The 26,353-nt window shown below is 48.2% G+C and overlaps 1 protein-coding gene across 3 annotated transcripts in view; it reads right to left on the bottom strand.

Annotated features, from left to right (window-relative positions):
- Window positions 1–9,347, bottom strand: part of SV2B (synaptic vesicle glycoprotein 2B) — a 65,240-nt gene extending 55,893 nt beyond the window's left edge. The window contains exon 1 of one of the 3 annotated variants that reach the window (XM_063169891.1): window positions 9,240–9,347. The gene's annotated coding sequence lies outside the window, so the exon portion shown is untranslated. Of the gene's footprint in view, window positions 1–3,160; window positions 3,420–9,165 lie in introns of those variants that run through there. The other 2 variants (XM_063169892.1, XM_063169890.1) reach the window with 2 other exon arrangements.
- Window positions 9,348–26,353: the final 17,006 nt, after the last annotated feature.

Raw genomic sequence — 26,353 nt, 5'->3', positions numbered from 1 at the left:
GGGCTTGGACAAATCCATCCATCACCCAGCTGGGAGCTGCTGAATTCCAGATTCCTGCAAACTCATCTTCCATAAGAGCTGCTGTGAAGCCCAACAAAACACCGAATTTGGCTGGAAATAGTGAATCAGTGAGAAATGAGCCCTCACTGCCCTGCAGCAGCTCCTGGAGGAGCCTGCCCAGCATCAGACCTGACACATACCAAGAGGTGTCTTGGAACTGTACCTGGCTTCTCTTAGCCCATCCTGATGTTCCCTGGGTCTGGGATTTGAGAAATCATCAGCCCTGCTGTCTCCTCCACATCACAACTTTTCAGATCTTGATTGCATCCCTCTCTATCTGCTATATCTCCAGGTTTGACACACAAAGATGAGCACCAAACACCTCTGAAGACCTGTGACCCCTCCAACTTTAATGAGGGAGATTAGAATACCTACAGTGCTCTCACATTTCAACCTCCTCCCAGCAAGAGAAGCTGTAATTTCTTCTCCCTCCCTGGCATTAGGGCAGTCAGGAACATGCCCAGGTGAGTTGTCACCTTAGATATTGGAGACTCTCTGACATCTATTTGTAAAGATTCCCTAGGACAGTACTAGAAAAACAGAATTGTCCTCAAAGTGGCCTGAGCTCCCCAGCTCCCTTTCTCTGACTAAAATCTCATTCATAAGAGGTTCCTCCCTCAGTTTTAACCCAGCTCCTCTTTCAAATTCAGCACAGCCAAGGCCACCTCAGCCAATCCCACCTTCCTTCTCCCCTACACCAGTGAGTTTCCTCTGCCATAACCCTGCTCACTACGTCGTGACTGCAGGGGGAGAACTCACAGGCTGAGCAGATGGGCTGTGAGGGAGGAAGGGCTCACTTCAAGCACAAATAGCTGCTGGGAATTTAGCAGATGTGGTAAGAAAAACCTGGAGAGACAAGCATGAGGTGACAGGATTCCAATTTCAATCAAATAATATGGAAGTCTCCCTTGGCAAGGAAAGGTTTCATCTTCCATCTTCTTGATTGCCTTGTCTTGAAGAGATGATGACTGATGCCAAGTGCCATCACAGGAATGATCTGGAGTATTCTTCATTTAAGATCCCATATTTCTCCCTGGCCTCACCAAATGGATTTTTTTTTTCACAAGGGAAATCCACCCTTGATAACCCCAAAACACTAAAATTCAATTAAAGTAATAAAATTCATTAATTCTGTACCACATTCCATCCTGTTTATGTCCAGAGACAGAGCTTAGGATCAGTCCTTCACTTCCCCATTATCAAATCAGGATGGCTCAGGAAATTTGGAACTTTATAAACATCTCTATATCCAGCATATTGTAATATTCATTTGGCCCTAGAATTTCATCTTGGCAGAAGCACCAAAGTTATCGCAGATGGGTATGAGGTTTTTTTCTTTATAAATATTACAGAGCCATTAATTAAACAGGGGAAATTAACTGTGCCAGGCAGCACTGCAGAGGGACAGGAAAGCACAGTCACCATTGGCCAGCACCTCAGACTGAATGAGTGCTCACAACACCAAAATGACAGCAGAGGCACTCTGGCATCAACATTACTGCAGGTTTTAGAAGAAAATTCAACAATAAAAATAATTTATAGACATTACTGGTGTTCAGAAGCAATGTTCCAGGTAACATGAAGGAATTTCAAACCATGGTATTTTGGTTAAAGGATGCAAAAGCTGTCCTGTCTAAGATGATTTCCTCATATTATCAACCCCCAAATAAAACAAACTGGGCAATTCCTGCACCTGCACTCTTTCCTTCTTGCCCTGTGCTGGGATTTAGTCATGCAAAGCCCCTTCCAGTTCCCTGTGTTCTCTTCACCCTCTGCTAACTACACAGATTTAGTGAAAAGATTGTCCCCCTGCACACACTTGAAACAAAACTCCAAGTCAAAACCTGCTGCTGAAGAGAGGAGGATCTTTTTCTTTAAATATAATAAAACTGGTGCTTGAAATGTCTAGGTTGTTCTAAAATAATCACAAACCCCAAAGTGACTTACTCTCATTGCCACAGCATCTAACATCAAAGAGTAGGAAATGTGTGAGTTTTCAGCAAGTGGAGGTTTCTGCATGAATACATCATGAGAGGAATATTTTTATAAACAAGTCAGCTCTGAAATGTTCTCCAGAACTAGTTCTAATTCTGCTTGCCATACATGAATCTAGAAAAAAAATGGTTTGGTATGCCCAAATCCTGCATCAGTTTTTGTGTGAAACACAGGTCTGTCAAGAAGGTCATATCTTTAAACCTGTTAGAAAAATTGCCAAAGCTCCCCCACTACATTTCTCCTTTTTTTTGTTATGTACAGACCTTTGCAGATTCAATACAGCCAGATTGCAAAGGCTGCTCTTAGGTTTATTATTCCCTGATCCTCTTTAAACAAGGGCCCTAAATTCATCCCTGGTACAAGAGCTCTGCTGTCACTCAGCTGAGATGCAGGACACCTATTTTGAGAATCCTGTGAGACACTGACATGCAAACCTCTCATTTGGAATAATCCCATGTCCAGGACATCAGACAGCCCATGGTCCCCACAGAGTGTCCAGTGAGACCCTCTTCCTTCCAAATTTATTTATCTGCATATTTATATTTATATAATATAAATATGCAACATTTATCTGCACCTCTTGGCAGAATTTAGGGACTGGCTTCAGTGAAAAATGCAGACTTTAGGATGGAGATAGTTGATCAGCTAGGAAAGTTGAGAGGATTTATGTATCAGCTCAGGGGCAGCAATTTATGAATTGCTTCCCACAACTCCTGCAATAACAAGCACAGGGCAGAAACAGCAGCATTCAGGTAGGAGCTCACATAGGACTACATGGAAAATATCAGACCAAGCTGGAAATCACAAGGGAAAAAAAGATACAGGGTGGGCAATGGATCTGCCTGTGAGCGAGAGCTGGACTGCCCAGGCTCACACATTGATCTGCTTGATTCCCAGCCTCTCACTTAACAGTAATTAATTTGCTTTGATTAGCATTGACCCCTGGAAAAGCTTCACTACAAACCAAACGAGCTCCACTGGTATTTTTTTCCTGTCTCTTTCCAGCTCCCTCCTTTTGCTTTTCCACCCCTTTAAACCCTATTTCTTCTGCATCTGCACTGATTGCCCAGAACAGGACCAAAGAGAGAAAAGCATCATTGCTTACCAGAACTAGGAAATCTCTCAGCACATCCATTCACCAGCCATTTCCCCTCTGCCCAGCCCGCAGAGCTGCTCCTGCAAGCTTTGCCCCTCTCTGCTGGGATGCCACAAGCCGGAGATTAGAAGCAAATGCTCTGCAAGCCAAGCCGATCATCCCGCTGCCAGCACGCCCAGGTACTGAGACAGGAGCGATGGAAAAGCCCCTCAGCCAGCAGAAAACACCAGTGCAGGAACACACACACACCCCCAGGCTCTGAGGAGCAATGGGAGAGAAGCAGGGAGGGAGGAGGAGAGCAGAGCAGATGGGAGGGGGTGGCTTGGGGAAACCAGGCAGCAGGCGATGCTAACATGACAGATGTGTTGACTTTTAAGTTAAACAGGAAATTGAGGATGTTCGACGCAGGAGGAAAGACATTAGCTCACATTAAAGGCAAAGACTTTCCATGGTCTTTCACTTTGCTTTCTCTCTTTCACCCAGGCTTTCTCCAGTTTCCAGGCAGAAACAAGCCACAGTTGATACCCATCCTGTGTGTCTGGGCAAGGCAGGAGTTGACACAGAATTCCCCATCCTGTTCCTCAGACTGTTCTTTAATTCCCTCTTCAACTCAGGCTCCCCTGACATTATTTAAACAGCACATCCTCTAGATGATATGAGTAAAAGAGGGAATGCTGAACAGGAGAACAAGGCTTTCAGTTTGTCCCAGTTCTGGGCAGGGGAAAACACAGGGTCAAAATCCTGATTTAGCTTATGTAGGATAAGCAGCAGAGAGTGGAATAAATTGATTTAAATGCAGGGGAAATAAAGTGACTTGGTGCACTCAGCTTCCCCATGAATAAACTTGATTTTTTTTCTACAGACCAGACAAGGGTGACCAGGCTGAGTCTGGGGGATAAGAGCTGTACTGTGAGGGTTCATAGTAACTTCAGGGCAAGGTGGCTACATGTCTAGGCAGCAGTAAATGTGAAGAGAATTGGGGAAATCAAAGCCCACTGATTTCTTAGTTACAGCCTGGAAAACTGAGTGAAGGAAGGCAAACCACTCTGGTTTAGAGCTAGACCTCAGCTGCTAGAGGTTAGGGGAGGAAGAGAGTGTCACCACCACAAACCCATGGACAGAAAATCAGCTAGGACACAAGGACTCTGTTCCTGTTTCATGAGCTGGTCTTCCCTGCTGGCTTTTTCCACTGCCTTTGGCACAAGGAGGAAGAACCCCCTTGTCATCCCTGTGGAGCTGGGTGTCAGCCACAGCCCAGCCTGCACAGTTGAGCCTTTTTCCTTTATCTCCCCACCAAAACTTTGTCCCTAGACTCAAATGCAGAGGGTTAAGAATATCTCTTCTGTGGCATGAATGGGGCTCTCAGGGTGAGATTAGTGACAGGGCTCCTTTTATTTCTAGCAGCTGTGCATTAGGTAAGCAACAGAATCTGCTATGGGCACTTGCTCCATAATGGAGTGAAACATTCAGGTTTTGGTGCAATCTAGCCTGCCTCCCTGTTTGCATGCCATTCTTCCCCACCCCCTCACTGTCCCTGGGCTGTGCTCTTGGCCTCCCTTCAACATTTTAATGGAGTATTGACAGTGATCCATTCCCCCTCCAAACAGATGAACCTGACTTGCATGCCCAGATTCCCATTTGCTGAGCCAGCCCGAGCAGGAGGGTTTGGAGCATCTCCTCGGATGGATCAGCTGCAGCTCCAAAAGCATCCCTTTTTCTGGTTAGAGGAACAGCTTGGAAAAGTCTAGCAAGGATATTACACTTTGGAAAACTGCTGCCTCGGGTCTCTTGTCCCTCCTCCTGCCTGCTGCCACGCTCCCTGTCTCTGCAATTATTTATAAAGCTCCGTGTTCTTTCCTAATTGGGATGTTCCCTTTCCCCCTTGCACGTCACTCCTGTGTCACTCTGTGTCTGGGCCCCTGGTGACCTCTTGGAGTGCTTGGCAAGGCTGGCAGCAGCCAAATGAGTCATCAGCAACCTGCTGGCATCTCCCTCCCTCCCTCCATCCATCCAGCCACGGCCCCCCTGGCTCCCACCGAGCCTGGCTGCAGCCAGAGAGGCCTGGGGGAGTTTAAAGCTGTCTAATCCTCTGGATAATTCATGAAAAGAGGATTACCCATTCTGTGCACAGCCCTTAACCTAAATAGAAACCAGCCTTCCCCTTGCACTGCAGCTCCTGTGGCGTGGAGGTGTTTTCCCTGCACTGCTTCCCCATCCCATCCATCTTAGGGGTTAATTCTGCTCCTGCTCAAATCTGGGACAACCTGGTTCCAACCCATGGAGCTACAGCGAAACAAAAGTGGGTTTTGTGAAGCAGAGGTGAGACTGTGCTCTGTGAGCAGCAGCAGGATCAGTGCAGACTCATCCCCAGAAGCACATTCTCTCCCTAATAAAAGGCAAACTCCTTGGTGGGGTCCTGCCCCAGGACTGGGCTCTGGCTCACCAGGGGCTGGGTTATCCCTGCTGCCACAGGGTACAGCCAGAGAGATGGTGAAAAGGGAATCCTTAACGTGTTACCTTTCCTGCATGCAGAGATGGAGGGATAGACTGATGCAGGAGGGATTCCTGATGGATTCAGCAGCTTCCTGGGAGACCACAGCAAGCCTCACCTCCCTCCTCATTTTCTCTCTCCTCATTTTCCTGAGTGTGTCTCCTCACCTGCCTCTCATTTTCCTCCTCTCCTCTTCCCCAGATGGTGAAATGAGGTCTGACCCAGCCACCACAGGCTCCCCTTTCCTACAATGCCTTTTTTTTCCCCCCTTTTTGGCAGTTAAAGTCCTTATGGAGACTTTAGTCACCGTAACATTAAAGCATTCATTAGCACAGGAGTAATTCCATAATCTCTTCAGAAGAGAACAATTTCAGAGGTTCAGCTGGAAAATCAATTTGCCAGCTTGACGATGCAGGAAGAGGATTTTTCAAGGCTGGCTTTGGCTTCCCCAGCAGGACTGTTATCAACCCTGGGGCTTGGTGGCCAGGAAGAGGCCACCCACAGCAGCTCTGAGGGGAGGTGGCAGCACCTGGGGCTGTCCTTTGGCTCAGAGAAGGAAGGGAGCTGTGGAAATTGCAGGATGAGCCTCAACACCAGACCTGTCTCACCAGGTTTTGCCCAACATTGTGCAGCACAGGTGGGACAGCACCACCATGGGTCATGGGGAATTTCCCTGCCTTTTTCATCTCTCATACTTCATTTCCCCAAAGCAGTGCTCCCAGCTCAGAGCATGGAAGGGATGCATCTCAAGCATCCTCTGCCTTTTCCCTGCAGTTACAGGCTGAACTAGACTCTTGCACCTCCTGTACCAAGTACCTGCCCATGTGCTCCTCCTCTCCTCGTGGAATTTTTCACACTTTGTGCTGTCAGAAGCTGGGGCCCTCACCCTGCCTGCAGGCACACAGCCAGGTTGGCAGAAATCATCTGCAGGTGCAAGGCTGACTTTGGGGAAGCATGCCGCTCTGTGCTTGCAGGCTGGGGGCTGCCTCAGAACCTGAGTGGGCTTCCACCCCCAGCTCAGCTCAGATCCTTCAATCAGAAGTTGTCAGGTACCAGAGACTTGCATTTAAAGATGTTCCAGAACACAAATAGGTGCAAAAAGCTGCTTCATGGGGCAGAGCTCTCAGAATTTGGCAAGCTGAAGTGGAAGGCTGTCTCCTGTCAGCTGCTCTCTGGTTCTGGCTTTGATGCTCCCAAAGGGTTCCCCAGCACCCACATTGCACAACTGCAAAGTTGTGTTAGGAAAACCCAAGGTGTCCTTGCAGATCTGATCTCCAGCTGAGTCCATGTGACAGTGGTGACATGCTTTTGACAGCAGGGCCACGAGGAGGAGGAGCAGCAACAGGAGTTATTTAGGACCTCTGGAGACCCAGGGCCCCGGTGTGGGTGCTGCTACCTGTGGTGGCTCTCTTACAGTGAAGGGAGAATTCCCCTCCTCTTTCTGATGGAAGAGGGCTTTTCTATTGTGGATCAGAAGAAGCCATGGATGCTGCCTCTGCTCCCACTCCTTGCTCCAGGCTGTCCTCTAGGAGTCTGACCACAGACACCCACTGCATGGAGTGTTAGTGCCCTGGTAGGGCACTAAGGTGTATTCCCAAATGAGCAGCAGAGCTTGGGCTCAGTGCCTGGGGTGATCAGTGCAGAGCTGTTATATGTTCAGTACCTGGGTAAGCAAACCAGAGAATTACCCCTTTTCCTCTCCCTTCCCCCAAATGATAACACCAGGCACACAGAGGAGACATGAAACAGCAATTTTTATGCCATGTCAGACACTTGACTTTCTCTCAGCCTACCAGAAGCTTCTACTCTGACTCCTCATGGCAGGAGTCCCCCATAAGCTCTAGTGGGTGCTTGCAAGTTTCCAACCTGAACACAGTCAGGGATCCCCCTCAGCACACACGGAGCACTGCATGCTCCTCCCCTGAGCATTATCACCATCAGGCTATTACTCTTCTCCTTTTTTTCTCCAGATGAGGTCATCCCTGACAAGTAATATCCTTGCAGGGCCACTTTTTGCCCATTATTTTAATGGGATCTTGGTGTCACGGATCATATTGCAGCAGCTTGACACGTGTAATAAAATTTTCCCTTGAACAACACTTGTCCTCCAAAAGAAAAACAATCCCTGCAGAGATGTGTGCCTGGGTGTGCTGTGGGCATGCACACATGCACGGGAACTTGTCACCACAGCACCTGCATCCCACCACAGCCAGAGAGCAGAGAGTCAGCCCTGCTTTCTCTCCGTGGGTTCATTTAACCCTTCCCAAGAAGGGAGACTGACTGCAGTTTTTATTTTTAGCTGCAGCTGGGCTCTGGTGGAGAGGAGGGTGAAGGGAGGACGATGGCAGTGGGTGCAGGACAGCTCGGGTTGTGCACACAGGTGTGGCACACTCACACTCACAGCCCAGGGTGCCGCCACCACCACCACAGCCCTGCAGGGCTCCATGGGGACACCACAGCCCTGTCCCCAAACAAACAGCTCCTCCCTGTCCCTGACAGTGCATCCTGGACGGAGCACACACCAGGAGCGCTCCGGTGCAAACTGCTCAAGTTCAAACTCTACAGCGCAGCAGCTCTGGGCAGAGAGCGAAGGCAGCACAACGGGGCTGCTTTAAATCATTCCCAGCTGCCCCGACCCTTCAATCCCATCGCACTGACCCGGCCCCTGCGGCTCCCTCCGATCCCATCGCACTGACCCAGCTCCCACCGATCCATCCCAACTCAGCCCTGCAGCTCCCTCCGATCCATCCTAACTCAGCCCTGCGGCTCCCTCCGATCCATCCTAACTCATCGCCTGCAGCTCCCTCCGATCCATCCCAACTCAGCCCCTGCAGCTCCCTCCGATCCATCCCAACTCAGCCCTGCAGCTCCCTCCGATCCATCCTAACTCAGCCCTGCAGCTCCCTCCGATCCATCCCAACTCAGCCCCTGCGGCTCCCTCCGATCCATCCCAACTCAGCCCCTGCAGCTCCCTCCGATCCCATCGCACTGACCCAGCTCCCACCGATCCATCCCAACTCAGCCCCTGCAGCTCCCTCCGATCCCATCGCACTGACCCAGCTCCCTCCGATCCATCCCAACTCAGCCCCTGCAGCTCCCACCGATCCATCCCAACTCAGCCCTGCAGCTCCCTCTGATCCATCCCAACTCAGCCCCTGCGGCTCCCTCCGATCCATCCCAACTCATCGCCTGCAGCTCCCACCGATCCATCCCAACTCAGCCCCTGCAGCTCCCTCCGATCCATCCCAACTCATCGCCTGCAGCTCCCACCGATCCATCCCAACTCAGCCCCTGCAGCTCCCACCGATCCATCCTAACTCAGCCCTGCAGCTCCCTCCGATACATCCCAACTCAGCCCTGCGGCTCCCTCCGATCCCATCGCACTGACCCAGCTCCCACCGATCCATCCTAACTCAGCCCTGCAGCTCCCTCCGATCCATCCTAACTCAGCTCCTGCTACAGCTCCCACCGATCCATCCCGACTCAGGCACCCACTCCGCGCCCTTGCGCATCTCTTTTTCACCTTTTGTTTGAGTTTCCTCCCCCTGCCCCGGCTGTCCCCGCGTTCCGGGGGGCAGAGGAGCTCCCGTCCCTCACCTGGCGCGGCCCCGGGGCGCTGTGGGCGGTGCGCGGCTCTGCGCTCGCATCTCCTCTAGCACTGATGCAGTCCTGCCTAGCGCCGCATGCCAATGATGCAGCCGCGGGGATGCCAGCCCAGGAGCCCCAGCGATGGGAGGGAGGGAGGGAGCCCGGCGTGTCCCACCTGCTTCCCTGCGCTCCCCAGCCCGGCTGCGGAGCGAGGGGAGGCAGCGGAGAGAGCGAGGAGCTGCACAGCGGGCAGGGAGAGAGAAGCAATGCTTGTGTAATTTCATCACGGTAATAAAATCCAGCCCAGAGTCTAAGTGTTGCAGCTCTCTAGCAGAGTTCTTCATTACACAAGGGATTTTTTTTTTATTTTTTCTTTTTTTTTTTTAGCTGGAAGCAGAGGGGAATCCCAGCATGACTGAGCATCCTTCATCTCTCCACTTCATTTATTATTAGACCATTGCGACATTTGAGACCCCTCTCATCTCCCCGGGCCATGATTCAGACAAAATTCTGGGAAAAGCTTGTTCTGTTTAAAATTCCCTTGTGTTTATAATTTGTGAGCTCATTGCCAGGAGAGTAGCGGGAAATATCCAACTGTCCATGCAATTTGGTGCTGGAAAGAGACCATGTGGACACAGCAGCATGGAACACAGTCTGCCCTGGAAATCCATCCCCAACATTCTGTGTTATTAAAAGAGATAAGCAGTAACATGAGGAGGTGTCTTACTGAGGAGCAAAGCATGCAGCTCCTCAGGAAACCTTCCCAGTGCACATGGGGGCATGTCCACACCCAGCAACATCCCTCCATGCAGAGGTGCCCAAATTAGTCCAGATAATGAGAGCAATATTTTCACTGACAGATTTTCATTGCTGCTTCTCCTAACCTAAAACTACAGAGCAGCATGGCTCCACAGGCTTTTCAGAAACAAAACAAAGGCAGATTTACAGGGCAGCATGAATTCCTTATGCTTGAGCAGAGAAGTGGAAGTGAAACCCCAGCCAGCCACCCTGCCTCCGTCAGCAGGTGACATCTGGAAAGCCAATTTCCATCTCTGTGCCTCAGTTTCCCCACCTGTAAGCCAGCACTGGCACTACTGGCCCCTCCAGGCTGTATAAGCACTAGACACTGTCACTCCTTTGCCTGTTTCCAGGGTTCCTCCAGACACATATCCCACCTTTCCTCCTATGTTACTGCACCCCCTCAGCCCACCTGATGTCAATCTCCAGCTCAGCTGTGCTTGTACTAATTGACAGCATTCCAAATGGGGCCTGTAAATTCTCTGTTTATCTGATGGCTTGCTGATACAGTTCCTGTGACTGCACTGGTGGCATCGCTTCCATAAGGAAAAAGAAGTAGGTGATTAATTCAGACCTTTTTTTTTTTTTTTTTACACCCACTCATAAAAAATGGAACTCGAATCTGAGGTTCAGCTTTATTCTCTCTTGCACAGTACATTAGCTTAATTGCATTTTGTGTTTGGTACAGCACACCAATCACTTTGATGTGGGAGCACTTCAGAAGTCAAATTATTACCAGAACTCCTGCACATTACAGGCCAAGTATCAAGGCCTTGGCAAAGCTAAAAAGAGCCGGTCTATCACCATGCCACTGAGCACTGCTTGCTTGCCTGTCACTGCTTCTGTGGGTCCTCCAGCTCATTAATAGTTCAAATTCCTCTAATCACAGGAGCTCTGTTTGCAGGTGTCAGATCCATGCCTGGGTCATGCTTAGGAAGAAAAGGGCTGGGGCAGTCCTGGAAAGGGTTTGGGGTGGAAAGGGCTTGGGGCAGTCCCAGCTCCATCCCAGGGGCTGTTGGAGGGAGGCTGCTCTGCCTCACGTCCCCTTCCACTTGCAGGAAGGATTGGAAGAGAGGAGAGACATGGCAGGGACACTGGGGGCTTGTTTCCATTCCCAGAAAAGTCTCTACATCCTCCTATTGTTTCCCATGCAGCAGAGATCTAATTCAGGTAAATGTGCATTAAACCTCACTGCAGAATGAGCAGAGAGGGAGGCAATAAAGCTGGGAGGTGTTCTTTGCTAATGCATTGTGATTATCAGAGTTTCTAATTACCTCTGCACCCTCCTGTGCTCCCTCTGTTAATCACTGCTGCCCGTATCCAGGTACCTCAGCCAGGCTGAGCCATTTTCCCTGGTGCCAGATGGTGCCAGCAGGGACCCTCGTGGGCTGCCTGACATGCAAGGCAGCAGGATGGGGAGGCCTCACATCTTTCTGTTCAGGAGAGCACATTAATGAAATCTGCAGCAATCCGCCTGCCTCGGAGCCGCAAGGAGCTAGTGGAAAACAAAGCAGAGCTGCAATGAATAAGTGCCTGGCATGGAGATGGATAAAATTATATAAGCTCTTATAAACCAGGGAAATAGGGGGCTGTGCAAAGGCTGATCATGAAGGTGTATTAACCAACACAACTACACAGGCAAAGAGAGCTTGATCTAACCCCATAAACTCACTGAGCGCAGTGGAAAGCTCACAGATCTGCTGTGAAGCAGGGTGGGATGGGAGATCTGGCCAATCCATGTGAATGGAACAGAGCCCCACAGTCAAAATCAAGCCATTTTCCTCTTTTATCCCACCTCAGCAGTTTCTCTTTTGCCTCCCTGCATGAAGCAGACACCAGGGACCCTTGCACTGAGGTGCAGAGCTGGGCAAAGCAGGGTTCCCTCCTTCAGCAGCGCTCAGATGCTGTGGGGAAGGTGCACAGAGCAAAACAAGGAGTCAAGTGGTGAAGGAGCAGCCTCTGGGATGGCACACAGGCTTTGGAGTGAAAGGATGGTAATTGGAGGCAAAGCAGGGCTCTAAAAATACACAAACAATGCATATTTCATGGCTCTGCCAGAGCCAGGCTTACATGCCTGGCACTTACTGTGAGAGGCACCGGGTACCACGGGGTGCTGTGGGACCTGGGGAGGGTCACTCAGAGCTTTCAGGGTGGTTTTAGGGTGGCTCCCTCCACACACAGACACACAGGCATGGGGGGCACACACAGCACTCACACACACTCGAGTGTCCCCCTGATCCCTCCTGCACTGTCTGCATGAGGTGCCCCAGCTGATCTGTCCTTGGAGGTGTCCATCTCCTTGCAGGAGCCAGGAGGGAGCAGCTTTCATGCCTGTCAGGGGTTAAACAAGCCTGAGGGGCGAGGATTTGAGTCTGGCTGGGCAGTGCCACCTCTCAAGGTGTGCAGTGACAGCAGGCTGGTGGCTGCTGCTCCCCGCTGGTGACAGCTGGCCAGCCACAAACAGCCCTTACCTCCCCCTCCTTCCACCACTTCTGCTAATGAAATTTGCTTACAAAAGCCAGAATCTGGCCTTAATAGAAGGGAAAGTGCAATATTTGATTGCACCTTCAATTATACCTGATAAACAGGATTAGTAATGCAGATAACAAATACAATGTAAAGAGCTCTACAGGTATTAAGTGTAATTATTGGTGTTGCTGCCTGATTGCTGGCAGGTATAGATAAAATGCTTATGGAATCAATCTGGATATCAAAAAAATAGCTGTCTTATCAAAACAATAGCTGTCTGTCCTCTGTGCTGTGGGTTTACTATGAAGGGATTGTGTTGGCAAGATCCAAAAACAAATTAGGAGGAGAGAGCACAGGGCAAAGGGCCAGAGCCACACCATGCCACATTGCCAGACAGGGACATGGCTGCTACCTGGTCTGGGGGAAAGTGAAGCGGGGGAAAAAGAGTTTTACACTGAATACACAGCTTGAAGTGGGGGAAAAGGGTTTTACACTGAATACACTGCAATGTGAAACCTGCAGAGGTCAGGGTTTGGCTCTGTGAAAGGTCTCCATGCCCCAGTTCAGGTGGGGTGTGTGGATATTCACACACAGCCCCCACTGAATGGGCCCTGCTGCTCAGTGCTGCTCAGGAGCACAGCCCTGGCTGGCTGCTGTCACTCCAGCCCTGCCACCCACCTTGTCACCAATGAGCTGCAGAAAAGGAGAGATCAATTACTGAACGCAGGAGAAATGGGGGGGAAACACCTCAATGCATTTCATATTTTCCTCCAAAATTATGAGCTTTTCTAATTATGGCTCTGTTTCCCACAAAGCATAATAATACCTTTTTTCCTTAAATTAGCCTGTTACTTTCTGCTTGACAGGAGCTCCTGATTATCATGGCAACCCAAAGGGCTGCACAGCTCCTGGAAGACCAGGAAATGCCAGCACCACCTGTGCTTCTGAATGCTGCCCCCATTGCCTCCTCAGAGAGGCAGTTCAGGATGCAAAACACAACCTGCATTTGTGCCCTCCAAGCCAAAGGGGCTCCTGAGCTGTCTAAAACCCACAGGACACCACTGATGCTGAGATTTCAGGGCAAAAGTGCAGTCATTGTGGTGATATCAACTTACCTGAGCTGGAAAGCTGAGCTGGAGAGGCTGCACCACACCAGAAAAATAGGAAATGTACATTGTGGTAAATACTTTGCTGTGAACTATTTGTGGCATAAAAACTTCAGTTTTCCAAAGAGTTCTCAAAAAAAAAAAAAAAGAATTCTTAAAAGGTGCCACTGGTGTGTGCTGTGACAGGATGTGATGGGGATGTCATGTCAGCTGCCATCCACCAGCAGCATCGTGGCCTGTGAGCTGTTCAATGTCTCCAATCTAGCAGAAACCATTCTGTAAAACAGTCCTAAGTGAGAAACCACTGGGACTTTGGCAGGTCTAGGTGTGAGGACAAAGCTAATGAGCACAGCAGGACCCCCAGCACCGGACTAAATACATCACATAAGAGCTGCATCCCCCAAGTTCACCCTACACATTTTTTTTTGTCCCCCTTTCCCCCTCTCCTTCTCTTGAAAATCCCAAGTACAAGCACAGTGAACCATTAAAGAGCAGCTCACATATCCCTTTTCTTCCCCTGTTTTCATCTTTCAAAATGAAGGAATATATTGTCAGGTTAACTCTGACTTTGCAGGGCTGTAATGAGTTAGTCAGAGTTTATTTATGTGGAAAGGATGAATGGCTGCCTACATGTTAATAGCACAATCATCAGCAAACCCCTCAGCATTAATATTTCATGTCCTTTGTTACGTGCATGCCTGGCTGTTATTCAGAGAGGGCTGAGTCAGGAGAGCAGAAACTGCTGGGAATTGAATAAGCATTATTTGTGGGATTTCTCTGAGTGGAAAATGGAAAGTAGAAGAGATGTTGTTGTTATGTGTGGCAGCCCAATTGTCAGGAAACTGCATTTCTGGATAGTGTATAATACATGCAAGGAACTGCTGCAATGGAACTCTGGGGCTTTTTGCATTACCTGATTTCTTTATGTCTAGGTATTAATTGTTAGGTTTATTAACCTTGCACATTCATAGCACAGTCTATCTCCCATCTTTTATCTAGATTTCCTACAAGTCAGACAACAAAGTAAAATAAAGATGTGAATCCTGCATGATTAGCACTTCTTCTCTTTTATATACACAGACAAATATATTAAGTCTATATATAATATTAAACAAATATTAATCTTAAATCTGTTCTTCCTCTGCACCCACTGTGACGGAGCTGCCAGTTACAGATGGTTCCATCCTGCTCTCTTATACAGAACAGATTATCAGCAGGGTTTTTCCAGATAGCAGAGCTATGCCTGTTCTTCAATTTAAATCGCCCATAAATGCTCCACTAGCAAAACCTTTCCGTATTTCCATGATTACTCTTTAACTCTAGCAAATGGTCTAAACCTGGTGTACAATACTCATATGATCTGAGTGATTTTTTGAACACTCTGATAGATGTGGGCATCTAAGGGATAAGAAAATGTGCTATATTGCATTACAGAGAAATTAAATACCAAGCTGTAATTTCAGATGCAAAGGCTCAGGTTTCAGCTTTTTTCTTACTCGTCTGGAAGAGCCTTTATTCTTGAAGCTTTCTGGGGAATTTCCTTGAGGGAAGCAGAGGGGCCTCTCCCTCCTTCAATAAAAGGCAGAGAAAAAAGAAGCTTTGTTATTTTCAAACAAAGTCATCTTAGCTGTTCACTGTCTTTGCTTCTCATCCTCTGCACAAGGTTGCTTGTAGCAAAAGGGACTTTAGTGAGTTTAATGGGCACAGGACAGAGGGCACCAGAGCCAGGCTGCTTTCCAGCAATGCATCAGCAGGGGGAAAGGGATGGGGATGTGTTTCCATAGAATGCAACTGGAAATCCTGTGGGAAAATAAAGAATTGCTGACGATCCTAGAAACACCTCAGGTATTTGCACCACTGGGTGGTGGTGATGATACCTTGCGGTATCATCAGGCTCAATGAGACTTGGTGTGAAGTCATTGGGCAGAAACCAGGTGTAAAAATGGAGAGAAAGGGGAACACTGCCCTGAGCAGAGGTGAAGAGGAGGAGGAGGAGGAGAAGCAGAGAGAAGCATCGCTCTGAAAGCGCAGGGAGAGAGAGCGAGGAGCCGGCGGCTGCGAACGGGCGCGCTGCAGTGCGGGGCCGCCTGCGGCAGGGGGCGCCAGGGAGCTGGGCGGACGGACGGACGGACGGACGGAAAGACAGGCGGACGGACGAATGGACAGACGGACGTACGGGCGGATGGACGAATGGCTGCACAGACGGACGGACGGATGGACGGATGGACGAATGGATGCACAGACGGACGGACGGATGGACGAATGGATGCACAGACGGACGGACGGACGAATGGACGGACAGACGGACGGACGGAAGGAGGGATGGACGGACGGAATGACGGACAGACGGACGGACGGATGCACGAACAGACGGACGGAGAGATGGAGAGACAGACGGATAGATGGTTGGATGGACAGACAGACGGATGGACGGACAAACAGATGGACGGACAGACGGACGGCCACTGCCGTGGCCAGGGCACCCAGAACTGCACGCAGACTTCGGAAAATTCGTCACCCTCCTAATAACTCCTGTCTACCAGCAAAAAGTTAAAAAAAGAATGCAGAGAGTAAGAATGCAGAGAAGTCACAAAATGTACAGAGCACTTGGTGTAAAGAGGTGAGATGGCAGCTGGCTGATGTGCTGGCAGCATCAATCACACACTGAGGCAGCAGAGAGGCACAAGTGGTTATTTTTCATTCTAGTAGTTATTTTATCCTGTAGTTATTTCAGTAGTTCTGTCGCAGCACCCAGGTGTCACAGTCCCCTGGGCTCACCCCTGAGGAGCTGCATTTGCCTTCACAGAGCTGCCTGGAGATCATCTGCAAGTGTGGGCCAGCAGATGAGCTACTTCGAAGAAGAAAATGGAGATTTGCTTTCCTACTTTCAGCCTGTTTTGGTATAATATCCATGCTCTATAATATCAAAGTTACATACAAACATAATGATGATACATCTGTATTTGTGTCTGCAAATTCTGATGGAACTGTTAATTGTTAACAATTCTGACGGAATTGTTAATTGTTATTCCTGTTGCCTGCAGGTCCTTCAGGAAGTCAGAGGTGCAATTCTGCATTTGCTGATCTCCAAAGCCCCACAATTTACTGACCTTTTCCCAGTTCATGTTTTCCCTCTCCTCAGGATCCAGCTGAATGCCAGTTGCACATGCATGTGTGCCTCCTAACAGGAATTCCCCTAGAAGATATTAAACAGAGCCCCCTTTCATACATCCCCCAGGGTAAAACAACAAGGAAACCCTCAAGCTTTTGTCTTTGCAAAGTGTGTGATGGCTCTTTATTGGAATTCATGGAGAAAACACACACTTTGGGAGTTGCATGACTTGTGTTTGTGTCCTCTGCAGCTACATGTAAAACCACAGTGTTGTCAGAGGGTCTCACCAGGCTGTGTGACAGGTCAGCATGTGACCTCAAACACCCCTGGCAGGACACACAGGGTCACCTATCCTCAGCAGGGATGGGCACACAGGCTTGCTTGATGCTAATAAAGATGCTTTTGTGTTGTCCAGCTGGAAGCAGGAGTGACTGGATGCCCCACGAGAAAACTGGCTCTCATGTGATTTCCAGATTGTTTGTTTCATATCCCATAATCTGAAATCACATTAGAGACAGGGCCCAGTCCTGCTCTGAGCTCCTGGGGCATCCAGTGGCTCGCTGCTCCTGGCCCAAGCTCACAGAGATGGCTTCTCTAAACACAGCTGTGTAGCACTACTATAGAACAACAGCCAAGATCTGTGTTCAGTGGAAAACACAGAGCTGGAATTGTTCAGCAACATGCAGAAACCTAAACTGAGTAGCTAAGAGATGCCTGAGTACCACCTGAGTGTGGTGGGATTGCCAGGGCACTGCAGATTCAATTTCTGGCCTTCTTTTGAGCTTCCAGCAATCCAGTCATTAATTCTCAGAGAGGTGGGAATGGTGCTGCAGAGTGGAGCAGGGACGCAGAGGAGATGGGGGACACTGTCTGTCCACCTTGGGCAGTGCCCAGTGCTCCTGCTGCTGCTCCATGTGCACAGTGTGAGAGAAGACAAACATGCAGCAAATGTAAACTCAACTTCTTTTCTCTTTTCAGTCTCTCTGTAAGCATCTTAGCACCAGTTACCTCACTGGATCTGCTCCTCTTGCTGGAGCAGATGCCTGCTGAGAGCTGAAACTCTTCGATGCCACACAGCCCCAGCCCTCACCAGAAGGAAGCATCTCACCCTCATCTCCAGCAGGGACGAGGTGCCAGCCAGTCAGCAGCCTCATTAGTCTGAGTCCAGCCTTGTCCCTGCTTTGTTTGCTTCTTCTCATGGCAACAGACAAGCTTCAGAGGTTTTTCACCCACTCATTTTACCTGATAACAGCCTTGAACCAGCATCTGTTTGCCTGCAGGCACAACTTCTCGCTGCTAGTTGGGACCTATTTCTCAGGAATTGTTGCTAAATGATATCACTTTGGAATGAGGTCCCAACAAGCTGTGTCTGTGCTACCTAAACTCCAAAACTCCTGAAGCTTGCTGGTGTCTGAAGGCTACAACAACCAGAGATGTCAAACACATGGGATTCATTCCTCATTTTGCTCAAATGGCACTAGGAAAAATGGCTCTTTCTTGTTGGAAAAAGCCTCTTCCTGGGGGCACAGAGTGCAGGTGCAGGGGACTGGTCTCTGCTGACCCAGCTATCCCTGAGCCTGCCTTTTCCCTGCCCATGGGAAAGTTCCTGTTCTGCTCCCTGCTGTGGCTGGGAGTGCTCCTGCACCATGGTACATGCCTGGCACTGCTGGGCTGTGAGCTGACGGAACAGCAAAATGACAACCAAAGTCAGCAGATGAGCATTTTCTGGCTCATCCCAGCCAGCACTGATATTTGGGGTGCTCTCTCAGTGCTGCTGCACATTGCTCACCCTGCCCTGCTGCTCTGCTGCTGCTGGCACTGAGAGGGGATGCACAATGGGCACTTGCACTGAGCTCCTTCCTCAGCTTTCAGGCATTCAGTGGCATTTGACTAAGAAATGTGGCTATTTCAAAACCTGGTTCAAGCACAGGGAGCCCTGTGACTTCCAGTTTGGGCTTGGTTCTAGCAGAGCCTTTTTAGATTTCAGCTTCTCTGGCTGGTGGTCAGATGTTAAAAGGGACCAAAGCGCAGCTCAAACACAAAAGCAGCAAAAATGGCACAGGGTTAAAGTGGGGCTGGGTCAGAGCTGTAGCTTGGTCACCACCCAGACAGGGCTGAGCTGCAGGTGTGGATCTGCCTGTCCCTGTCAGGGGGGATGCTTGCCCACAGAAATGCCACATGGATGCTGCAAGGGGACATCAACCTCCCTAGGGTTGTAGTAGTAGGTTGTAGTAGGAGAAACATCAAGTATTGAGATAGTGTAATTTTTAAAAATTGGCACAGAGACCAGTTGAACACCACAGACACTCTTTGAGCATCACTGAGTGTCCAAGGCCAGGTTGGAGGGAGCTTTGAACAACCTGATCTAGTGAAAGATGTCCCTGCCCATGGTGGGGGCTTGGACTAAGATGATCTTTGGGGTCCCTTCCAGTCCAAGCCATTCTATCATTCTGTGATCTGCATTGAGTCTGGATGTAGTTCAGCCCAGCTAAAAGCACCAAGGGTCCCAGCTCTGGTCACAGCTATCTGGTCACTGCCTATCTCCAATTTTCAGCACAACCCAGCATCACACTTTAACTCTTGGTTGCACTGGCAGGCTGTCATCCCCTCACACTGGTGTTATTGTAAAGGAGTGATCGATACCATTTTTAAACACTCCTCTGACATGTTTTGGGCCTGACCATATTGGGTGTGGGACCAAAGGCAAACACAGCCACACTCAGACACACACTCCAATGTGCAGACACCCTCCACAGCCTCATGTTTCTTGCTGGCTGATGAACAAGGGACCAAATGATCTGAGGGAATGTAACTTAGCACCAGGACCCAGTGCAGCACAAAATCCCACTTGGTGCCAAGGACTTGTGATTTATGCCTTTGTTTCTGCAACAACAGACAGAGGCATAATTTTTTTTTTTTTTTTAAAAAGGAGCTTTGCTGGATTTTCCATCCCCTGCCGAGACACAAAGCCGAATGGCAGCCAGTATTCCCAGCAACACCCACAGTTAAGCACCAGTGCTGCTGCCAACTCCTGCAATCTTATCACAAGCACCACAGAGTTTGCTTTCCTTTCTTAAAGCCCCAACTCCTGGAGTCATGGGATTAAGCAGGCAACTCAGCTTTTGATTTTAATAGCAGCTTTTATCCCTCACTGTTAAGAAGAAAAGCTTTTGACTGGGACAGGTTCAAACCTACAGAAACAATAAATAAGAGTATCTGCTTAAAATCTGGTATTTTTAAAGCCAATTTTTATTTGGAGAGAGTTTTGAATATTTTGGAGGGCAGAACTTGTCAGCAGCTAAAGGAGGCCCTTAAAGAGCTGAAAAAATTGGTCTCAGCTGAGAAGATGCTGCAGGGGGAAAGTAGACTTGGGTTTTCATTTCTTTATCCTGTCAGAAAGATCAGCAAAGGGAGAACATGTGGATTCAGTAGCTAAGGCAAAGCACATTTTCTGTAAAGAAGCCAACATGAAATTTCAAAATGTTAAGACTGAGCCTCCCTAGAAAGGGAATTAAGCCCAGTAGATAAGCTTTTGTCCCAAGGTGAGACTGATGGATGGTTTTGATATATCAGTGCTCTAGAAGGAGAGAGGGATCAGCATCTTCTCTTTTGCAGCACTTGCTCCATGTGTTTCAGTTCTACTAAACTGTCTGAGGGATGGACAGATGTCTCCAGTGCTTGCAGCCCCCAGACCCACATGGGGGATCTGCTCTGGCTCTTCTGCTTCTATTGCAACTTACTTGGATCTGCAGCTGCATCAAATTTTGTCCTATCAAAGGCCAAAAGCAACTTCAGTGTAAAGCAACTAGTTAAGATCAATAATTACTCAGATGCCCTCAGAATGGGGCCATCCACTGTTTTGCTGCAATTTTTAATAATTTTAAGTTGAAAAAGCTTGTATGATCCTTGAACACATCTACAGCTTTAAGTGTAAAGTGGGATGCTTTAATAGACCACAGTGAAAATTGTTCCCATAAATGATGAGAAATGTTTAAATCAATAAAACATTTGTTTAGATGTCCATATGGAGAAAAGATACAGTCTGTTGCTCTTCATATTGGATTGATCCCACTGTGTTAAATTACAGCTGGCTACAGCCCTCCATCCTTTACTGCACAGCTTGACAAGCATGTAAAATATTCACACTGAGCGCAAAAATTTTGAGTGTCAGATCTCTGCATTGTCCTTGTCACTTCCTCCCAGCCAGGGCCAAATTAAAGGCTGTTTAATAGAGGGGGAAGCTTTGCTGCAGCCCTCCCACAAGCCTTTAGCCACGTTAGCCAATATCCTCCTGGCTGGCCTGTGGGAGGGAGCAGCTGGGCAGCAGATGCAGGCAGCCTTCCACACGGGATGGCCTGTCTGCCACAGCCCTTGCATTTGGGCTTTATCAGCAGCTCTGGGCTGTTTATCATAAATATATAAATGCAACAGAAACCTGGGCTTAAGAGTAGCTGCTGTCTGAAGATGCCAGCTCTGTCCTTCTGAGAGGGTGACAGCAGTGACAGTGGATGGTGGCAGGAGCAGCCAAGGCACTAAAGGGGGTCTGGGAGCTCTGGGCACTGTTTCCACCCAACCTGGGTGATGCAGCTGGTGTTTGCCTGCCTGCATCTCTCCTCAAAGCACAGCACAGTGCAGGCTCCTCCCTGTGAGGGCCACAGAAAGAGGTCAGGAGTGTCAGTGATAGCAGCTTTTAAAGCCATCTGAAATTCAGCAGCCAAAGGACTTGGGAATCAGAGGGATAATTCTGGGTACAAATGGATCTTGAAATGGAAGATATGAGTGTGAAAGCACTTCCCTGCACATGCCATTGCCCTGTGAAAGCAGGCAGGCCTGCCACTCTGCCCATGGGCAGCTCAGCAGAGACGTGGTGTGACCAGCCAGGTCCTGCCAGCCCCATCCATCAGTGGTGGAAAGAGGACAGCCCTTGATCTCCACTCCACTTGAGCCTCTCCTACCAACGATGGGCTGGGGGAACAATAAGGAAGAAGCAGGGCTGGCACCCTAATCCCTGCTTGAGGCACAGTGCTGATCCTGGCCTGCCTGGCAAGGCTCAGAGGAGAGCTCAGGCTGGGCTCAGACACAGAAAACCGTACAGCCACAGCTCTGGCTGTGCAGCCCCCAAAGGCAGCACATCACAGGTTCTGCTCAGGAACTTGGACCAAGTTTCACCAAACCTCTTCTCAGTCCAATTTTGGGATCCTGATGAGTGCTATTGTGCATCCTGCAAACTGACTCTTCTCATGGTCAGTTTGGAAAATGGGGATCTGTGCCCTGGTCACTGCTGAGGCATCCCTGTTAGAGCAGGGAGAGAAGCAGGAAAAGGCAGCACAGCTGATGTCCTGACTGGAACCAGCAGAGGCCACTGCTGTAAGCTCAAAAATAACCCCAGGCTGAGAGATCTCTGATGTGGCCTTCACTCCCAGGCATGCTCCTCACTCCAGCATGTGTTTTTCTCCTCTCTGTGGTGTCATGTCTTGGCTCCAGGATCCCCAGGCGAGTTGCAAAGCTCTGGGTCAGATCCACGCTTTCTGCTCTCTGCAAAGGGGTGATGTCAGTGTCTGTGTCCCTCCCTTCCTCGCCCCCAAACTCACCATCGTCACCAGACAGACCATCAGAAAGCACTGCTAGGAAATGCAGCTCCCCAAGGAGCCACTGCATGCCAAACCAGATATCTTTAAGGCAGTGTGATAGAAAGACTTAGAAAGGCTTCTTTTTTATTTATTTATTTTTTTTTTTTTTTTTTTTTTTTTATGAGAAAGAAAGCAAAATGAAATCTGGAGCCTCTCAGACACAGTAACCTCAAAACCATGGCCACTTTCCACCAGGGCATGGTCTGCTCTCCTTCCTGAGTACCTGGCACCTGCCCTTCTACCTGGGATGATGTTGCTCTGGGCTGACCCTTGTCAAAACTTTAAACCTTCCTTCCATGTGTTTACTCTAGGTGATATACAAATAATATAAATTGGGTTGAACAATAAAATCCATAAAAGTACGGCTGCCTTCCTGCAGTTCCACAGCTCAGGTCTGTTTGTACATACCCAGTGATGATAGAGCAATATGTGAGGTGCCTTTGATACTTGAAATGGCTTGGATCTGGGAAAAGAAAGCTGAGCTGTGCCTTTAGTGAAATGAACAGAGAGGTGACTGTAAATGCCAGTAACTACTCTTAAACAAGGCAGCAATGTGGAAAAATAAGTAGGGCACCATCAGTAAAGCCAACAGTTCTTTCTAAAATAGCTTAATTTTTTTAAAGAGCTTTCAATAAATTTTAGAATGGTTTAAGAAGTAGAGTTTTTTTTATGACACAGAGGGCCTTTTTCATTAGAGGATAAAAGAGGGTGCTAATTTTTCAGAAATCTGGCATGTTTTCAATGTGTGCCTTTCAGATTTATGAAGACAAAATTGCTCCTTATGCCTGTGCTTTATCATATCGTTACTCCCAGTACCAGGGGGAACAGTGTGCTCTCTCATAGTGTACTTGGGCGGAAATGTTGTGCCCCAGACTGTCTTGGTCATAATGAAATGTGACTGAGCACATTCAGCTTTGTTCCAGCTGATGTTACACCTCTTTCTGCTCTCCGAGTGGAAATGTAGTCATCACAGGGTGTGTATGTGTGGGGGAGATGCCTTCCCAAGGGGCCCTTTGGGATGCAGACATGGAATTAGCAGTGTTGCCTAACGAAGGAGCTGTTAGATGTGGGTGTAGATTCAGCCCAACCTGCAGTAGTCTCAGTTTTGTGACCAAACTTGTAGGAAACAGAGCCACAACCTAAATGAGGATAAGGTTTATGACTTTCTGTCAGTTTACCAATCTGTGCAGTAATTCTGGCCTCTTTGATTAGCTCTTCCAGCATTTCTGAATGCAAGTATTAATTAACTGCTGTTAATATACATGGGTCACTGTTCATTTCCCATCTATGACTCTGCACAGTCTCATTCCCAGTTTGACAACTGGAAGTGTGACTTCACAACCTGCTGCCAAGGTGCTGCCAAGCACAGAAGCTAACCATCCTCAATTATCACTTTCTCTTCCATCCCTAAATAGAAAGGACATGTGCAGCAGCACAGGCATTATCTGCTCAATTGTTTTGTGTAAGCAGCTCATTTCTGGAAGAGATCTGTAGCTCGTTTATCCCCAGCATGCTGTGTTGCAAATAAGTCCAAATTTTCAGTCCCCTGCCACAGGAAATTAGGTCCAGAGAGAACTATCAACACTTTTCTCCTTGTGAATATTTGTGTATTTGCAGTCTCTGCTTTTCCAGTTTGAATCAAGAAGTGGTGTGGGTGTATTGGATGAAAAAATTAACATTAATCAATGATGCTGCACTCTCTGTGCTGTGCCTGAAATGCTCAGACAACCTTAAAATGCTACTTCTAACCCATAAAATGGAACTGGATCTGGCTTTTGCTTCTGTTCCCTCAAAGCACCAGGGGTGATAATCCTTCTGCGTCTGCACACTCGACCAGAGTTTATTGTGAGGACCCCTCTGACCTGCACTGCTAAAAGATGCACAAATGTGGGGTGGAAGCTTGGTTTAGAGAATCTTCTAGGGCAAGGAGAGACAAGGGGTGGTTGGACAGGAGTCCAGGGGTCAAGAAGTAATTGATGGGAAAAGTGCAGAAGATGTTGGGATCCTTAGGACAGCAGGAGGAGAAAAAAGCAACAGCAGCAAGATCTGCTCTAAAAGCTTTAGGAATTAGTGCTCCAGGAGGCAGCAAACCCCCTGGGGACTAATAACACTTCTTTTTTAATTCCTTGCACTTGTTTCAACCATTGAGTTAAGCAGCTGATGCAGAGTTAGAGGGGAAATTGCCCAGGGAAGGCAAGTGGTGTGCACGTGTGTGGAGGTAATGGCTTTATCGTGACTGGCCCTGGGGGGCTGAGAGCCAAACAAGAGCCCAGTAATGGCTGCAAAGGAAATAAAGTGCTGCCCTCCATCCAGTGAGTGTGGGTCACACACAAATGGCTGTCAGAGAAAAGGGTTTCAGCCAGGAGAGTCAGACACAGCTCTGCAAGGTGTTAGATGGCAGAAATCTCCAAGGGGAAAAGAAAACGGAATCTTCATTGCTTGAGATAGTTCAAGTCCGACTGATAAAACACTAAAAATAAATGCTGGGGAACTAACTGAAGTAGAAGAAGTAGTGTGAGGGTGTGGGAAAGCCTGATATGTGATCTAATGGATGTCAACTTGTGTGATCCTACAAAGCCACAGTAATGAGACACATCATGTGCCTCTCCCTGTCAAACACCACCAGCTCCCTTCCCCACTCAGCCTCTCAGCACACTCTCCATCTGCCATACTGCACAAACCATACTTACAATAAACCACCAATAAAACAACCAACATCCTTTCTAGATAAGGGAAGGTGATTGCCTACATTTTCATTTTCACTTTTATAACAACCATCTCAGTGCTCTGTTCCAATGCACAGCAAAGCATTATGCAAAAAGAATTAAACCCTCCATAGTCCATTAAGCTTCTGCCTCTCCTCCTCTCTTCTAGACTCCTGATAAATTATATCAGGGTGAGTAGTTAATGTTTGCTGCTGGTAGGAAAACCCCTCAGGGGCCTGCAGGACGTTGAGTTTCCAGGCTCTTGCTGCCAGTGCTAGAAGAGATGGGTGCTGAGGGCAGCATGCTCAGCTCTGAGGAGCAGGGAACACCACAGGTTATTCTCCAGATGAATATTCTCCATACTGACTGATGTCAGTAGCTGAGAGGATGCAATGGCTGCAGATGAGAAGAGGAGATCACCTCGATTCATCTGAAAGCAAGGAGGGATGGGTAAACTGGCACCCTGCAAAGATGAAGATATCAGCAAAGGCCCTGATATTTTAAAGCAATTGTTCTTCCATCATTAGCTGTCACGTCTTGCACAATTAAATTGTGTGTGAGAATAAACATATTTAAACAAACATTGGCAGAAGTAATTATCAGATGGTGTATACAGTCACAGTTAATGAGCAGGCAAATTCTGCCTATGAATTCTTAGCTTTAAAACTGTTTTAAAGCTACAGAATTTTTTTCCAAATAGCCTTATATATGCACAGCAAGATGTCTTCACACACAGCTGTAAACTTCTGACCCCAGGCTATTTTCTTTGCCCAGTGGTTTCAGCATAAGCTGCAGTATTTGCTTTATTCTTCTGCCCACTACAACAGCTGAAAGAGTAAGCCAGTTCCTTTTTTTATTTTAGAGATGCTCGGAAAAGGAACCGAATGTGATTACAGGAGTAACCTGATGGGGCCTTACATTGGCACAGAGGGATGAACCTCCTGTTTCATTTTCGAAATGAGACACTTTGTGTGGCAGGAGTGTCTGTGGTTTTAGTAATTACACAGTCGTAAAGGAATTGCAAATAGTTTTATTGATATTTGGATAAGTGGGTAAATCAGATTAATGATAGAGGGAGAGATCTGTTTGTCTATGTTCATATAGGCTTTCAACAATTCTTCACAAGCCAATCAAACAAACTGTTCCCAATTAAAAAAAAAAAAAGTTTAATTTCACTATCTTCAATGAGAAACAGTCACTTTAACACCACTCCAAGACACTTAATGCTTTGCAGGACAAAGTTTGCCATGGGCACCTTTTTTCCCAACTTGGTGCAATAAATAGAGGCTATTTTCAGGGATGT

This window comes from Melospiza melodia, chromosome 15 (genome assembly GCF_035770615.1).
Source record: "Melospiza melodia melodia isolate bMelMel2 chromosome 15, bMelMel2.pri, whole genome shotgun sequence".
Classification (NCBI taxonomy): Eukaryota; Metazoa; Chordata; class Aves; order Passeriformes; family Passerellidae; genus Melospiza; species Melospiza melodia.
The sequence above is the reverse complement of the archived record's forward strand: the minus strand, read 5'-3'. Positions and strand labels throughout refer to the sequence as shown.